Here is a 19,220-nt window from a genome sequence, read left to right on the forward strand (position 1 = left end):
CTATGTGACCCTTGAATTTCAAACAAGATATGGCTCCTAAATATGCCTGTGAGTCGAATTTGTAGGTAAGTCAGTTCTTACTATTTATCCTTATGCTAGTACAAGAATGGGTGCAAAGCCTTTTCAGGGATTTAAAAAATACGCCAACGATTGAGTGCAGACCCGCTGGGTGCATATGATCCACAGCCAGGAGGAGGCACACACCAGGTTTCTGGCAACTGCAAGGGGATTCACCTGTGAGTATTACAGGTGCACCTTCTGGGGAAAAACAAACAAACAATATATAATGGAATGCACTTATATTTGAGTCAGAAAAGAACCCTCTGATTATAATACTTTAAAACTAGTAATAAAAATTTCTGAAGAATATCCAAATAAACTCCAGCTGTTAAGTTTTTATTCAAAGTGTTTCATCCAAATGGGTACGCTTGTCATAGCATATATTTAGATATCCTTCAGAACGGAGGGACCCCAACATACAGCGCATCTGCTCTCTTAACACCAATTCCGTCTCTGCTGGAGAAACCAAATCCAAACAGTCCAGGCAGTAACCGGACTTTACCAGGAAAACACAGTGGACGATGAGAAGAGAGTTTGGGCCATTATTGAGCAAAGCTGGACGGACTCATAATCCACAACAGATTTCTCCATCGTTATTGTGTCTGCTTTACCTCTCAGGAGAAAGACTAAGAAACGCTAAGTGCCACCGGTTTTAGTGTTTCTGTAGAGACCGGGGGAGGGTGTGGCAGGATTCCCTCTGTTTAGAACCTCTAAAAGCTTGTATATTTTGATGAATGTACTTTTATGGTATGTTGTGAACTAGGTTATTGCTACATAAATTTATAATACCATTTGCATTCATTTTCCCCAAAGTGTATAATGTTGGTGTGGAGTTTTTGTGACCAAATACACATATTGGTTAAATCTGTACTTTTTCAAATATGGAGTGCCTTATTTTTGAATTCTTGAGAATTTTTAATGGGGGAGTTTCTTGTTTGGGTTTGAGTTTCTTTTGTATATGTGGATATCCCATGACAAGCTGTTAAAAGCTATAACTTCAGTGCAAAAATGAATAAATAAAACACCAAGTGCAACAGGGAAAGTGGTCATGCTGAAGACGTTGTTGCAAGCAGGGAGGGCTCCTGGACAGCACATTCAAGGGCAAGTGCAGGTCACTCACACGTGGGAGAGCAGTGGGTAGGACCGTAACTCAGGGATAGCCTGTGGGCACACCCATGTCACACGGGTAGAAACCATATGCTGACCAGCATTCCTCCACAGCTGTAATTTAAAACCCCTCACGTGCTCAGTCAACCAGTACTCAGGGACAGAGACACGAGGTACAGGCGGCATCTCCTCCCTAACCTCTCCTTTTAGAAGCACTAATGTGCTGAAGAGCGAGCACAACTTTTTCATGTTTGGTCTATCAACAGATCTAACACAAATACTGATTTCGGGAGAGACTCTTAAAGCACTTGCCTTCACGGTGATTCTGACTCACGGTGACTCGTGGGTGTCAGAAAAGCATTTGATTTTTCAGAGGGAAACCATCCGGCCTCTCTCTTCTGAGGTCCCTCTGGTAGAGCCAAACCTCCAACCTTGCGGGTCGCAGTGAAGCATCATGCTCATTTGTACCATCCAGGGAGCACAGACATGAGTCACCACCAGCAAGTCTGAGGATGCCTCCCTCTAAGAGGAGAGACTCATGGAGCTAAGGGGACTTGCCCAATGTCCCTTAATTCACAGAACCACCGCCTGGCACGTCTCCCATGTCTTTCCTCCTTCCCACAGTCGTTAGCATGGGGAGCTGCTTTTACATATAAATATATATATATATTTAAAGTTAACAAAAACTTTATTTAACTGTGAAATAGCACATTGTATTCCAGTTTAATCAAAAAGCAGCCTGGTCACACATCCCCACGTCCTGAGCACTGCGGCTGAAATTTCACTCTGTGTCCTTTGTCACTTGTCTTCTCACATAGGAAGATGTGCTGACACACTATAAAGATCTTGGAGGGATTAGAGACATTTCTGGGTGAAGAAGAGAGTATCTGAGAGGCCTCCTCCTTAGCAACATCAGTTAGTCCAAATTGCCAGAGCAGATCAACGTTTGACTTCTAATAGAGTCGAGATGGAAAAACAAAACGGGACAAACATCAATAATCTCTTCATACAAAACAAACCTCAACCCCAACCTGTAACAAGTTTATCAATGTTCCTTCATTTTGTTTTGATTTCTGAAAGTAAGAGAACACCAGAACAGAGCAGGGGTTGTCATGGGGGACAGATAATTTCTATGATTTGGGTTCCCCAAAGTTTATTTGTCCTGGTTATGTTCACTCATTTGTTCTTTTGTTCTTCCTCGATCGATAGCTGCCTCCAGTTACCACGCAAACCATTTAGCAACCTGGAAGATACTGAGGTTCTGCAGGAAAACTGGCTCCGGGGTAAGGTTGGCGCCGGAGCCCCCATCACAGCCTTGTGTTTGGGGAGACCTTCTTGCTATATTGACGTCAGCAAATCAGCTGAGTTGAAGATTGACTATTTACTCCAGGGAAAACATAATTATTTTTTAATTAAGGAAGCTGAGACATGAAGAAAATAGCAGAGTGAAAAATGCTCCTGCTTCCCTTCCAGTCCTGAAAGAGTCTACAACAGAGACCTGCTTCCAGACAGAGATTGTGAGCTGATTACCCCTCGGTACTGTCATTCCAGGGCTAACCCTGCCCCGGAACGCTCAGGCCAGGAGTAGACTCGGGGACTCTTCAGCGGAATCCCAATGGTAGACATGTTTTGTAAATGTGCTTCCGCAGACTCACCAAAAGGCAAGATTGTCCTGCCTGTTTTGTCCAAAGAGATGGGGAGAAGCCCAGTGAGAAAGAAACAGAGACACATTGTGAGAAAGCAGCAGAGGGGAAGATCCAAGCAAAGAGCAGAAAACACGGGCAGACAGACTTGCAGAGAGAGATGCCTTGGTGCTAGTGCCGTCCACACGCCCTGCGACTGCTGCTACTTATTGTTTTCCTGTCTGTAGAATTCTTAGAAATTGGTCTTTGTCCCTGAAAGACAGGCTTCTCATGACCCGTGTTCACTTTAGAAAAAGACTCCGTGTCCTTTAATCCCATTTCCCCATCCATATGGTTGTACTAATCCATATTAAAAATGATCACAGGTCAACTCACACGTATGAACTGTGAAAAGTAAGCAAATGTGGTCACATTGCTCCTCCCCTGAAATCCACGGATCGCCATCTATTATTCTGTGGGCACAGGCCGATTTCTCTAGCATCTCTCACAAAGTTCTTGAGGACCTAGCCTCTGCTCATCTTGCTAGTCTCTACTCTTACCTCTCCACACCTGGAAACATCCATGCAGATCTTTGGCCGGGGCTCAGTTCCTCAAATCCATCTAGAGCCCTGCGCCAAGATAGCACAAGATCCCATACTGCCTCATCTCCCAGTTTACTTGCAAATCCAATCCCTGTTTCTCAGTATTTTCAGGAAAGCCTTCTCTAATTTTATTCCCTTCAATTCCAGCTTAGCTGCTCTTCTTATGCATATAATCACTGCCAGTGGCCATTCTCAGCACCTTCCTCCATACTGCAATTGCCTTTTGGCTTTTTCCCTCCTGTAAGAGAGAATCATATATTTTTTATTCACTACCATATGGGTTGCACAAACTCAACACGGAGGACAGCATTTTGAAATGGAAAATGTAAGGTCTCTATAAGAGAAACCATATTCATTCCCTTTGATCATAAACAGAAGTCAAAGGATTTCATACTCTTGGTATTACTTACCCAATTCTGTGCCAAGCAATATCAACATATGGCCAAACATGAAATTTTTCAAGAGTCAAGTGGATGAGTAGTTGCTTAGCATTGGTAGTTGGACACAGAAGGATTTTACCCTCAATGTTCAGCCAAGCTACTGCACGTCTACCCATACTATTTGTCTAGATTTGAGTTCCCTGGGAAACGAACTCTGGGACTGAGGTTTGCATGCTAGAGCTGTCTTGGGATCAATCCTGTGTGGAAGAGAAACAGGAAAAGGAGCCAAAGCAAGTTATACTTGAAGCAGCTTGATTGAGGCAAAAGGGCTGGGCATTTGTGTCCTAGTAAAATAGTAATAAGAGGTTCTCTGAGGAGGGAAGAACTTGACTTTGGGCAAGGCATCTTCCATAGGTCCCAGGCAATTGCAGAAGAGAGTGGGAGCTGACAACAGGCCACGCTGAATGTGGTGGTCCGTCGAGGGAAGGACAGCCTTGGTCCTGGAGTGGGCATCTGAGATGCATACCACAGCCTCCGACATACTGTATCAGAAGAAGGAGGAAAAGGCATCATTTGCCCTAAGTCAAAGACCATGGGTCCATGGCTTCTGTCAATAACAAGCTCTTTATCTACTTGACAATAAAATGGGGCATATTTTATAATGGGACATATTTCTCACTAGTACATTTGCTAAAACAGACGTTAAAAAATCACTGCTTCAAAATTATATCATTGCTGTTGTTAGGTGCTCTTCAAGCCCCTGACTCATAGGGACACAATAGAACAAAACACTGGCTGGCCCTGTGCCATCCTTAGAATGGGTGCTATCATTGAGCCTGTGATTGCAGCCATTGTGCCAGTCCATCGCACTGAAGGCCGTCTTCTCTTTCTCTGGCCCTCTACTTTACCAAGCATGTCAGCATGTTCAAAGTAATGAAATCTTCCCATCTTCACTTCTAAGTGATAGTTGGACTATACTTCCACCAACACAGTACTTTCAATATTCCTCGTTAAGGCCATCGTCGTTCAAGGGCATCCAGTCTTCCTTGGGCCTCCTTATCCACTGTCTTGCTTTCGCATTCATATGTGGCAAATGAAAGTAGCCTGGGTTGGACCAGGTACACCTTAGTCCTCAAAGGGACATTTCTGTTCTTTAATGTGACATTTCTGTTCTTTAATGCTTAAAATAGATGTTGTGCACGTTAGTTCACGGCAATGTGTTGCTGGATTCCTTGAGGGCTGCTTCCATGAATGTTGACTGCAGATCCAAGCAAAAGGAAATCCTTGACATTTTCCATCTTTCCTCCATTTATCATCATGTCATCTATTGGCCTGGTGGTGAAGAGTTCCGTTTCCATATGTTGAGTTATGACCTCTACTGAAGGCTGTAGTTTTAAAAAAACATAGAAACTTTAATAGAAATGTATCAAAATGGTAAGCCATTGTTTCTTGCCACATCCTCCACATAGATCTATGCACTTTTCAAGTTAGTATTTTTATTGGGCTGCTCTTTTTCCAAATAATTCTGTTCTCTTGTTTATAGCACATCAAAATGGCAGTTTTGGCATCCTTGACAGACACAAAGTGTTGGGGGTTTTCCCCCCAATGTTCATTGAGTGTAGGGAATGAAAAAGAAGTCTCAAGGAGCAAGGTCAGGTTCTAGAGTAGCTGACGTAAGGTTTCCCACTGAGATTCTTAGAGCACAGCCCTGCTACCATCAGAAGAGGGAACAGGTGCACTGTCATGGAAAACCTAAATCTGCAGTCCAACTTTTCTGGTCTTATTCTCATCGATACAGTTTTCAATTTTCTGAAAATGTTTGCATAATAAGCATCTGTGACTATTCTGTGTCCTTTGGGATAATTTATCAAGATTATCCTTCGGGAATCCCATTCCCCCCAAAACAGTCACCGTAGTCTTCTGAGCTGGACTCCGCCTGGAATAGAAATTGGCTCAGCAGAATCCCTCAGATGCCACTATTTTGATGGGGTTCAGTTCTCTGGATCTTCTTGGTCAATCCAAGATTTGTCCTTGGTTACAATGTGTTACACAAAATGTCTTCATTGCCTTCAAACTTGAGTCAAAGCCTGATGGAATGATCAGCTCTTTGAGCAAGCTAATCTGAACAAAACACATGTGGTACCCAGCATTAAACCAAGAGCTTGCTGAGGCCAAGATGTTTCCTAACACTGAAAATGTCACGGCATGTGACATCCCAATTTAACCAAGTATCATATCAATGGCAATTATACGGTTGTCTAATGGTTCATAGACGTCAGCCACAGTTTGCTCTGTCAAGGCTGACCACCTTACCTCTCTTCAGTCATCTTTCGCTCTTCCCGACCTTCCTTAAAACGCCTGACCTTCTGAAAATTATGGTTTTCATGCGAGGCAGCATTCCTGTAAAATTTGCAGAATTGCAAAACCTCAGCGATCCAGGAAGATGTCCATGGGAGGTTAGTTAACATTTTTATATTATCCCTGACCTAAAAATTGTTTTTTCCATGGCATGCACACACACACACGCACACACACACACACAAATCTTTCTTGTTGTTGTTTTGCATTTTGTGTGTAAGCTACCCTAAGGAGCCGAAGAGAGAACTATTACTGAGAGAACTAGTCTATAGCATCTCTGATTGCAGACACATATCTGGATGGAGACAACCCATGTCTCTATGCGCCGAAACTCGTGTAGCAATATGCTTAAATTAGCTCTCATCTCTAAAGAGTTAATATGCATATTTCAAATAAAACATGTATCTCAGCTGTTCCTGTTAGGTGCCATCGAGTTAGTTCCAAGCCATAGCTGCCTTGTGCACAACAGAAAGAAACACTGCATGGATATGCGCCGCCTTACAATTGTCCCTCTGCCTCAGCCTACTATTGTAGCCACGTGTCCGTCCATCTCCTTGAGAACCTTCCTCTTACACAATGCCCCTCCACTTTACCAACCTTCTCCAAGAACTGGTCGCTCCTGACCATAGCTCAGCCTGGAGACATTTAGTAGTACAAATATGCAGCTTTCTTTTGGGAGCAGTGGAAAGAGATATGGAACATTTTAGTGGAACTTAATTAAGAACAATATATAATAGCTACACTCTATTCATTCCCAAGCATCACATCAGGATGAATCCAAATGAATTGCCAAGATCTAGGCCCTCAAAGGAAATTTCCCTGGGCATATGTAGAAACTGGATGCATATTTAACTGAAGTGAATTAAATCGCATGCAAATTGTAATACTCCCACTTTTGTTCGGAAACAAAGAAGGTTTAGGATCTGGACTGTGCCCGGTCAGTCTTCTGGAAGTAAATTAATAAAGACATCCTGAGGTGTGGGACTGCAAGCAGGAGGCACAAGAAACGACAGGTGAGGAAAAGGCGTTTGCAGGCAGTGTGGGTGTTATATGGGAGGTGAGGGAAGGCAAAGTGGAACTTTGGTATTTTATTCTGGCCGCGTCTGAGCTAAGGAAGAAAGCCAAGAGGCATCTAAGAGGGGCTGACAAAGCCGTGGGCCCCAGGAAAGCAGAAATCAATAATTCTGGGTCATAAAAGCAGAAAGGCATTGAGCATTTATATAGTGAAGCGGACTCAGAAGGAGGAAAAAAAAGAACCCCAAAACATGATTTACACAGTATCTGGCGGCGGGGGTGGGGTGGGGGGGAGGTGACAATTAACCATAAAAGCTACTTACAACTATTGACAAACAGGAAGCCTGGAAGTTCCTTGCTACTCACTGCATGTGCAAACCTTCAGTGACATTGTCTTGATTTATGGTACTGTTTTGTTTTAGTGAGCATAAAACTTGAAAGTGTCTCATGGACTTATTTGGAATTCCTATTGTCAAAAATCACCCCCACTGCTACGGAGTTGATTCAGAATCGTAGCGACCCCATAGGACAAACTAGAACAGCCCCTACAGGTTTCTCATCTTTAGGTAAGCAAACGGTCACATCTTTGGATGTGAACCACTGACTTGTTACAGTTAGGGCCAAGTGCGTAACCACTGTGCCACCAGAGTTCCTGACACTTCTCTCGCCCACCTTCCTTTTCAAAATAATGCCCTGGGCTGTGAATTCCAGTCTGAGAGCTTCTAAGAATCTAATATCTTTCTTTTTTAGGTTGAAGCTAGTGTATGTAAAAACAATTCACCAAAAACATAGCTGGATTCCATCACAGCTCCCTGAGCTCTCATGTGCATATTGCTCTGCACTTGTGAAAGTTCACCATGGTGAGCCATGGGGACAGGTGGACCACACGAGTCAAACAAGAAGGATGGTGGTCCCAGCTCCATCCTTTACTCATTTCCGGACCTGGCAAAATGTCCTTACCCGCATGGCTTTTTCATCGCTGAGTGACACAGGATGAAAGCAACACAAGTCCTCTCCAGGCCACAAGGATTTGGGAGAGATTCAGATGAAATTCTGTGAGTGTAAGCAGGTTGTAAACTTTGAGGTGAGATACAAATGTAACAAATTGTTACAACATTTATAGAGAGAGTATAGACCTCTATGATGGAGAGAGCACAGTAAACTTGGTGGGAAAAATAGCGTAGATAAAATTTTATTTACATTTAGTCATTTTTCATGGTACTAATAAATGCAATCATAAGGAAACACAGTACCGATATGAAACATAGAAGCAAATGGATTTGATAGTAGTGACTATAGAAATGCTTTCTATTTTCCAGGTATCACCACAAACAGGGGGTCTGGTGTGAAAAGGCCGGGTTAGGGAGAGGGAAAGAGATACTATTTACCAAGTCGACTTACTCGTCCTGATAAGATTCTCTGTAGACTAACTCATTTAGCCACCATTAAAACCCTAGGAGAAAGGTAAGTTATTGACCCCATTTCACAGATAAAATATCAGAGGTTCAGAGATGTTTAGTATCTTGTTTAAGATCATAGAACTCGGCAGTGGTAAAGCTAAGAGTTGTACCTAAGCAGCTTGGTTCCAAGCCAGACAGTAATAGACCAGGACCCACACTGAATATCAACTCTGTTCTTAAAAAAGTTAGCATCCTGAAGGGTTGTGGGGAGGAGACGAGCCAGTCAGGGTGCAGGGTAGCACCGATGAGACATACAACTTTCCTCTAGTTCTTAAATGCTCCCTCCCCCCCACTATCATGATCCCAATTCTACTTTACAAATCTGGCTGGACCAGAGGATGTACAGAGGCACAAATAGCAACTGGAAACACAGGGAATCCAAGACAGATAACTCCTCCAGGACCAGTGGTTAGAGTGGCAATGCCTGGAGGGTGGAGGGAATGTAGGGTGGAAAAGGGGAACCGATTACAAGAATCTACATATAGCCTCCTCCCTGGGGGAGGGACAGCAGAGAAGAGGGCAGGGGGAGATGTTGGACAGTGTAACATATGACAAAATAATAATTTATGAATTATGAAGGGGTCATGAGGTAGGGGGAAGTGCAGAGGGAGGTGGGAATTGAGGAGCCGATAATAAGGGCTCAAGTAGAAGGCAAATATTTTGAGAATGATGATGACAACAAATTTACATATGTGCTTGGCACAATGGATGTATGTATGGATCGTGATAAGAATTGTATGAGCCCCCAATAAAATGATTTTTTTAAAAGGAAACAGAGGAAAGAGCTAGAAGGCAAAGGGTATTTATAGAGGTCTAAATAAAAGCATGCACATATGTAAATATATCTATATATGAGGATGGAGAAATAGATCTATGTGCATATATTTATAGGTTTAGTATTAAAGTAGCAGATGGACATTGGACTCCACTCAAGTCCTCCCTCAATGCAAGAATACTTTGTTCCATTAAACTGGCATTCCATGAAAAAAATGAAACCAAAAAAAGTTAGCATCCTATAAAGAGGTTGACTAGGGATATTAAGGGAAAGAATGTATATATTTTTTAATATTATGCTTGAAATGCTTTCACCTAGCATCTTCCACACTTATAAAACTATGTGATTAGAAACAAATTCTTTGCCCACAAATGATCCAATAACCAAAAAATATCTCTATTTCTCAGAAAGGAGAAGACTTGTCCTTAATGGATTTGTAGACACTGCTGTTCAATCTCAGAGTGACCTACCCCATTCAATGCCTTAATTGCTAGCAACTTGATTTGAACCAGAGTAAATAGGTAGGTTATGCCCAGAGTCTACTACTGACACTGATTTTTAAAACCTGTTTTACTTCAAAGAAATGTTTGAATCCTCCAAACTTTTAGAAGAGAGACACAATGCAAATCGAAGCCACACAGCTGCGCCAGGGATCTGTGCCATATGATCCGTGTTCTTGCTGTGGGTCAGAGCATGAGATACCAGGTCAGGGCAAATGAAAATGCCCTTAGAGCTTAAGTGATCACAGGAAACAACTGCTATTTTGCACCTCTGGCTCTGCCCGGAGAACTGCATCCAATCCTCAAGCATCCGCAGCTTCTCTGTGTCAGGCGCTATTCCAGGCACCTGGGAGACAGAGTAAGTGGCCCAATGTCTGTGCTGAGGGGTTCAGAGCTCAGTGAGGTGAGAGCAGGGGTTTTCACCGTAATGAATACTGTAAAAAGAATAGGAATGCTGAGAGAAGAGAGAATGGAAGGGGATGCGTGTCCACAAAAGAAGTCTGAATATGATGGGTGGGACTTGGGGTCCAACGGGGTGGAAGTGGGCAGAAAGAGGGGTGGTTCCAAGGTGTATGGCGCTCCGCACAGTTCACACCAACCTACAGGAAGACGAGTTAGAAGACTCTGAGTGACTGTCAGCACCATCTGGGGGCACAGAAATTGATGAGCATCAGGCTGGCATTAAGCTCCCTGTATCGATATGCACTTATGAAGTTTCAAAGAATAGGACAATGTGTATAAGGTAATATCCTTACCCAAAGGAAAGAGGAGAAATGGTGAGAGTATTCGCTGTGGGACCAGAGTGCCTGGAGGTAACTCAATACCTACATGACCTTAGACAGGCCATTTAGCTCGTCTAAGACTCCAATTTTATTCGACTATGAAATGAAAATACAGAAGAGTAACTACATTATAGAACTGGCTTGAAGTTTAAAATATTTGGTGCATGAATAAGAACTCTCCTATGCTGCTGGAAAAATCATAAGCTGACACCACCACTTTGGACAATTCTTTCTTCTTATTTACTCAAGGTGAGAGTATACAGACCCTGTGAGTCAGAAGCTCCACTCTTAGAAACAGACCAATCGATACAGGTTCAGAAGGACTGTTCCTAATCCGCGTCAAGTCAGTTCCTACTCATGGTCACTCCACATGTGCGGAGCCCAATTGCTTTGTAGGATTTTCAAGGTGTGACCTTTCAGAAGCCAAGGACCAGACACACCTGTCTTCTGAGTCATCAGGGATGGGGGACCGAGGGGGAAGGGGGATGTTCACATTTTCAAGCTGTTGACTAATACTCAAGTACTTATATTTGTGCCACCAGCAACATTTTAAAAGCTACTAATTGACATATACCTAAATGTAATAGTGCAAACAAACCTTGGAGATCCTGCACACTCAGGAAATCACGCAAACATTTTGGGTTCTAAGTGCATTTAAGCTACCAGGTTGACTTTTAAGTACACCATAGTATTATGGAGACATTTGGAATAGTGTGAAAATCATCCAAAAGTACCACAGAGACAGGAAGTGAGCCCATGACCTTGGCAAAATGGAGCTAAAAACTTGGTGACACATTTAGGTACACTCCGTGCATGCAAACTTCAAACTGGCCAATAGAATGCATTCCGTCTGTCTCTCACATGCTGTGAGGCCTTGAGTCCTATGTCATCCATCCTCCTGTCATCTGTAGAATGGAAGAGTGGGACTAGAAGGTTTTCCTGTAGTCAGATTCCATCTCCAACCTGCTCTGATGACCGTTGAAGACAGTCTCAGGCCCCAAAGCTTGGGTACAGTGTCGTATCTAGTTGTAATGTCAGTCATGGTTTTGAAATGGAAAAAGCCAGCTCTTTCAATCCAGGAATCAACGTGCATACAAAGGACCACACAGGAAACGTATTAAGCTTTGCAGACCATGCAATATCTGCCGCAACTGCTTGATGTTACCACTGCAGTGTAACCGAAAGCAGCCATAGATGATGTATAAATAAAAGCGTGTACATGCGCTCCAATAAAACTGAATTTATGAAATCGGCTGCAAGCCAGCTTTGGCCCATGGACCATACTTTGCCAACTCCTACACTTGAGACATGCTATCAGGAGAGACCAGGCCTTGGAATCAGATATCAAGCTTGGTAAAGTAGCAACAATAGTGGAAGACCCTCAGATGGATTGGCACGACAATGGGCTCAAATAACAGACACAAAAGTAATGGGAGAGTGGCACAGGACGGGGCAGCGGTGTTAGCTCAGTGGTGCAAAGGGCCGCTGTGAGGGGGCACCGACAACAACAGAAGAACCCAATGTTGTTGGAACAGCAGTCATTAATACTGCTTCTAGTATTTTCATCCATCAGCTAGAGAATACAGAAACCAAGGGCATTTACCCTGCTGTGACTTCCAGAGGGGAAGCTAAAATGATAATAAAATTCTACAATCAGATTTAAGGATACCGTACAGAATGGCAAAGCCAACTATTCTTTCTTTTGAGTAACTAGTAAATAAAGAAAAAATCAAATTGCAGTAAGGCTGAGCTTTCTACTCCTGTGAGATAAAGTTTATTGTGCCAACTTGGCTGATAAACACATAAAGGGCAGAGAGATTAATGGCTCAATGAGCCTCACCTTTCTAGTTCTTGGGTCTCTTGCTTTGGGATGATTGGACCAGGGTACAGCTGCCAGATCCCTGTTTCAGCTGGCAAGGGTCAATTCCTGCAAGATATTCCTGAGAAGAAGCCACATGGACCTACCCCAGTGCAACCCTGGGTGCTGGTGCAGCTGTGTGATGACCCCTGCCAGTGCTGAGATTCTTACACACTCACTGATCCAGCTTTCCTCCTGCAGTCAGCATCAGTACGTGTGTTTTGTGAGATGGAGGAGGACTTTGCAGATTGGTGTCAAGCATATGGGCTAATGTTGGACTTGTGGGCTTGAACAGCACTGGGTTGAGATGCTTTCTTGATGTCCACTCGCCCTTTATAGAAAACTCTCTCTTGCACATATGAGTTTCTGTGGACTCGTTTCTCTAACGGACCCAGACTGACACATCCTGTGAAGAGTTACCGTCTTGGGAACGTACATGGGCAGCTCTACCCTGCTCTACAGGGTCATTATGTGTCCAAATTGATTTGATGGCAGTGAGTTTGGTTTTGAGATGTTGGTAAGGTTATTTAAGTTTGTTTTTGATATTGTTAAAGGCTTAATGCAATGGCTATGAAATGCCCGGGTGGTGCATTATTGATTAAGGAAATGACTTCTCTGAGTGTCTTGAAGAATTGAATATATAATGATATGTTAGGAGCCACCAGAAGTACATCCTAAAATGAACTGAGAAAAAGTGGAATTCTAGGTTTGTTTCCCTAGACGTATGAAACCGAGGAAAGCTTTCAATGCAGTGGGCCATATGGACGCTTGACTATATTCCAAGGGTCCATTCAGAAGCTCCCGGTTGTCCATATTTGCACTGAAGACTTTATGTGGTTCTGAGAAGACTGACCTGATCTGGACATCCAGGGATGCATGTCTGAGCTGGAGTCTAAGTCAGTCCATGAACAATAATGAATCCCAGGCCTTTTCTAGGAATGACCTTGTATGGGGATCATGGGTGGACAGGAGGTCTGGAGCTACTGCAACCGTTTGCTACATGAGGAATACCTGACTGAATGGCCGATTCACCAAGAAGGGGGAAATTAAAGAATCCAAGCAATAAAGCCAGAGTTCTGAGGACACCAGGGACTTAGGGATCACAGAAACCTAAACTTGCCCTACTTTGGCCTCCTGGAGTTACATGAGCTGTACAACACCTTTAGTGTCCAAACCAGTTTGAGTGGGTTCTACTGTTACTTGGAAAATGACATCCCAACTCTCTATCAAATGTTTATCTATCAAATGCCTTGAACAATGTGATGAAATGACTGTTTCAATGGTCTGAACATTTTTACCTACTTTTTTTTCTTTTATATGTTCTTTTAAAAATAATTTTATTGAGAGCTCACACAACTCTTACCATAATCCATACATACATCCATTGTGTCAAGCACTTTGTACATTTGTTGTCATCATCATCCTCAAAACATTGGCTTTCTACTTGAGCTCTTGGTATCAGCTCCTCATTTTCCCTCCCTCCCAGCTCACCCTCCGCATGAACCCTTGATAATTTATTATTTTGTCGTATATTATACTGTCCGATGTCTCCCTTCACCCACTTTTCAGTTGTCCATCCACCAGGGAGGAGGTTATAAGTAGATCCTTATAATCAGGTCCCCCTTTCTACCACACCTTCCCTCTACCCTCCCAGTTTCACCACTCCCACCACTGGTCCTGAAGGGATCATCTGTCCTGGATTCCCTGTGTTTCCAGTTCCTATCTGTATCAGTGTACATCCTCTGGTTGAGGCAGATTTATAAGGTATGTCTACCTACTTTTAGAATATCTTCCAAAACTTCATTCTCAACTGTTTTAGAACACAGTGACCAAAGGCTCCTCCTCACTACTGCCATCATGGCTTGAACCTATCTGCAATCCGTTTCTTAGACAGCTTCCAAAAGCAGAAGCCAGATCAACACAAAGCCTCCCTTGCCTGTTCACTTTGCCTAGCTATAAATGAGAATAATCCCAAGCCTTGTCTACATGAGAGAATTCCTGGTTGTAAATCAGCCCCTCTTCGAGCCTCTAAACTCCAACCTTGAATGGCCTCTGAGACAAAACTACAGAAGCCATGGACACACTATTTCTACCTTCCCCTCCAAGGGCAATAGACCAGACATTAGGAACCTTTATGTCTTAGAGCGCCAGAAAAAGAGATTTCTGATGGATCAAGGAATCAGAAAAAGGACTGGAGAATTCTGGGGTTGTGTTTCATTCATTCACTTTGTTCTATTTTTAGTTTCTTCCAGGAACTAAAGCACCACAGGAATTTTTCAGTGCTCAGCATATTGGATACTTTACATGAACAGAAAAAGAGAGCAGGACAACCTATTGGCCATTGTAACATTTCTCCCTTGCTAGCCAGCAGCAACACTGAGACAATGTATTAGCCAGCCTCGGCGATCCATTCATCTTCTCAGGATATGCTGGATGCTTAGCCTGGAAGGATGCGCGATGGTGAACATCCATCTTCTAAATGTCATTGAAACAAGGCTACACTTCAAACAGCAAGCCGTCTTTTTTTTTTTTTTTTGCCTTTCACTATTCCTAAGTAAAACTTTTTCCAAATGGCATGCCCTCCTGGAAACTCAAATATAGATAGAACAAGCCCACTACAAAAATATGCATTCCTCTACGTGCCTCGAATGTAAAGAGAATCAAGTAGGCCAAATGGAAAGCAAACCGAAAAGCCCAAGAAAAGCAGACACTGGCATCTTAAAGGCAATGCAAAGAATCTTGCTTGTTATTTCGTAATGTTTCTGATGGCCTTCCCTAAGAGTCTATGCCTGAGGTGGGGGTGGGGCGGGAGTGGGTTCGTGACAAAATTCTCCCCTCCCCTGAAGGAGACATTGGCTTGACTCTGGTCAACACACCTCATGTGCAGCCCCCTCCCATCTTTCAGCAGAGGCCTGACCTTCAACGGGTTTTAGTGGCAGTTCCCAAAGGAAATGGGCTAAGCCTAAGAAGCAGGGCCTGGTGATCTCCTTCCCAAGATCGGCCCGAGAAAACCCTGCCAATCACAGCAGTCCAATCTGTAACCGACCACGAGGCCGGGAAGACCAGGAAGCATTCTCTTCCCTGGTTCATGAGGTCCACATGGCGCTGGGGCCTGCTCAAAGACCGTCAACTAAAACAAGCCCGGGAGACCCTAGACCAGTGCTTCTCAACCTGTGGGTTGCGACACCTCTGGGGGTCAAACAACCCTTTCACAGGGGTCACCCAATTCATAACAGTAGCAAAATGACCATTATGAAGTAGCAATGAAAATAATGTTATGGTTGGGGGGAGGGGTCACCACACCACGAGGAACTATATAAAAGGGTCGCAGCAGAAGGAAGGACCACTGGCCGTTGTGACAAAAGGAAACACAGTATGCAAGCATGAAAAGGTGTGCTGCAAACAATTGCCGTGGGCCTCTCAGCTGCAGCTTCAGTTTCTACCATGCCCCTCGCTCTCCTACTAGACTTCTTTCCATCTCGTGCAAGGCTAATCCCACTTTCCGCCGGCACTATATACCAGTGTCCAAGGGCTTGCAGTTCCACTAGCTTTCTGCCTTTGGCTTTTATTACTTTTCCTCCCTGTGGGAGGAGAGACTAATGCATTGCCCGTTATTCTAAGCAAGGAAAGGCCCCGGTGCTTGTGCTTCTAAGATGCCTGTGCAAACTGCCTTTGAGAGAAAAGAAATCACATTTACAAACACCCCACTGGAAGTTCCTGCCTATAAGAATCCTGTGTGTTCTATCTTTATTTATTCCTAACCGAATTAAAGAAGAGCTTTTTCCTACATAAAAATCATAAGAAAATCATAAAAATCATAAGAAAATCATAAAAGGATTGTTAAGGATTAGAGTCATATTTGAATTGGATAGTGGCTAAAATTATGATCAAGAACTCCCACATGGGACACCAAGAAATGGACACTGGAGTCTGGACACCCCTTCTGCGAGCTTAGGAGAGGAGTGTCATGTCTGGATACCTGGGAACACGGATGCTTCAGATCACAAGACCTGGGTGTTAGTGAGAAGACCTATCTTGGGGCGAAAGCTGGAGGCAGTGGTGGGTTACCCCAATACTTGTTGAGCATTGTACATGGGATCATTTTTTTCAAGCCCTGGCATGTGATGTTCTGACATTTCTACCCTGCAATTACAGAATCAAATTACAGAATCCCATCAGTGGTCTGGTGCAGAGAGTGTTAGAGGTTGTTAAGAGTCATCCGGTTGGTTTGTAACTCGCAGAGACCCATTTGAAAGCAGCAAGCTTGCCTACAGGACTTTCCAGACTGGCATCTTTACAGGAGCATATCACCAGGCCTTTCTGCCATGGGGCCACTTGGTCCATTCAAACTGGCAACCCATTAGTTAGCAGTCCAGTGCTAAACCATCAGGCCAGAGTTCCCTCCAGAAAGCAGACTCCAAAACAAAACCACACCCCTTGCTGTTGAGTCCATTCCGACTCAGAAGCCCTGTGTGACAGAGTAGGTGATTTTCCAAGGCTATAAATCTTTGTAGAAGCATATAGTCACTTCCTTCTCCCGAGAGACAACTGGTGAGTTTGAACCACTGACCTTTTGGGTCACAGGCAACCACTTAACCACATCCCCAAGGTTCCTTTCAGAAAGTGGACTCTAAATTTGCTTCAAACTCTTCAGCTCTGACAACTGTTGAGATTAGTCATGTCTCAAACTTCAGCCTTGCCAACGATCGCAGCATTTTGCAGACTTCACAAGAGTCTTACAGAGAGACCAAAGATCCAATTCCAATAAAATCTGTACATGTCTATTGTTTGGAAATTCTTTGTTAGGGCAAACTAACTATTAATAGTAACGCTCATTGTAGAACAAAATGAATATGCACTAGAACTAAAAATTTCAGATTTCCCTGGCTAAGAACAGTTGATGAAAATGGGTAAATGATAATGTTAGAATCAGCCTGATCTGGTGACTAACATTTTAGGCCATTCCACCTTGAAGCTCCAAACAAGCACAGTTAGGCATCTGTGAACAAACTGGGCTGATGCCATCACTGACCACATTGTGGGCAGACTGCCTTCCATGGCAGTTGTGTCAGCTAATTTCCAAAGAAGCTATAAAGAACTGTGGAAATCAAATCCATTCAGCTGGGAAAAGAGATCATTTGTGGACAGGAGATGTGTGGGTGGAGAAAAGATGAATATTCAACAACTACAATTGGGTGGCACTCGGGGTTCACTAGATTCCCTGTGCAGCAAGGAAAGGGAGAAAATGATTTCGCACAACTAGGAAAACCACATGGAGCTGGAAAGAGAAACAATGTCCTAGGTAGAAATCTGAGACATGTTCGACAGGTTAGCTTCTTGGGCAATAAGATGTGACCTTACTTCACATATCATGAATGTGATGTGAGAAACAAAACAAAGAGTAGTAAAACCTTCTATATTCCAAAATTCACTCCTCCCTACGTTCCCCAACCAGAAAAAGTCTCCAGCCAGTTCGGCTCAGAGAGGCAAAGGATTAAACATTCAGTTGTCAACTCCAGCGACTTCGGCTCTTCGTTTATTTCTAGGTCTATGAAATAATGAACTCTAAGATCTTTCACGCACACGCATAAAATGTGAACCTAGCTAACATCTATTCTATAGTTATAACACTTCTTTTTCCCTTGGCATTTACAAAGCTTTGCTCATTTCCCACATATTTTTCCATATAAATATTCCATCTACATAGCTCTCATTTTAAATAGCTTTCCATGCTTAAGGACACCAGAGGGATGCAAATGACCACATCTCCACACAGACATGTACATAGGCATGGCCCATCCTTTCCTCTCCAACTTCAGGTGGAAAACCTGCAGATCATGTGAAACAGATGAAAAACCTGCATTCTACTTGTGTTCGAGGTAGCTCTTCCCCTCACAAACAAATGGTACACTGAAAGTGGTTTATTTAGCCACTCTTCTCAAAGGCAAAATGGCCAATTATGATTTTCCTAGCCATAAGTCTCTATTAGAAGCTCTAAAATGATCTAGGGAATATTAATAACCGAGTCCACCCCCCAGAGATCCCACTTGATCAGTCCTGTGGAAAGAGTCTGGCATTAGAGATGTGTCTGCATCCCTCTCCAGCATTGAGTTGTACTCTTGAACCAACCTCTGAGTCTGTCATTTAATCAGTGCAATGGGAGCAGTCTTCCAGTGGGGATTGTGCAAAATCCCCAGCGTGCCCTCTAGCACGCAGTAGGCTTGCAAAAATGTCAGCTTATTATGAATGCGTCATTATTTTCTGGTTTCCTGATAGGAGGAGAGAGAGTGAAATAAAACAGAAGCCTCCAAGTATTCTAGCATGCTTAAAATGTCACACTGTTTAGTAATGATGCCCATGAAAAATGGTACAGCACCTGAAATACGGGTGCAACATCTTAAAGAGGTAACACCTTTTTGTGCGAAGCAGTGATGCGCTCTGACTCTTTCACTGTACCACGCATTTCTTTTTATTAAATGTTTCTGTCAAGCTTAACTCCAATATCTTAACTGGCTGTGCTCTTGCACGCCCAAGATTGTGCAACCGCAACAGAGAATAATAGAAGGTTCCTTAATGTCTATGTAAGAGCAGAACAGTACTTGTTTATAACGGAAGCCTAATATTAGTGGTCTCTTATATAATGGTGGTTATTTCTTATTTTTATTTTTCTAAGTAGCATATGAAATTATACTGTATACAAAT

General features: G+C 43.2%; 1 pseudogene; it reads left to right on the top strand.

The window, feature by feature from the left end:
• Positions 1 to 287: 287 nt before the first annotated feature.
• LOC142444641 (ubiquitin-conjugating enzyme E2 B pseudogene) lies at positions 288 to 631 on the top strand (annotated as a pseudogene).
• The last annotated feature ends 18,589 nt before the right edge of the window (positions 632 to 19,220 follow it).

This window comes from Tenrec ecaudatus, chromosome 4 (genome assembly GCF_050624435.1).
Source record: "Tenrec ecaudatus isolate mTenEca1 chromosome 4, mTenEca1.hap1, whole genome shotgun sequence".
Lineage (NCBI taxonomy): Eukaryota > Metazoa > Chordata > Mammalia > Afrosoricida > Tenrecidae > Tenrec > Tenrec ecaudatus.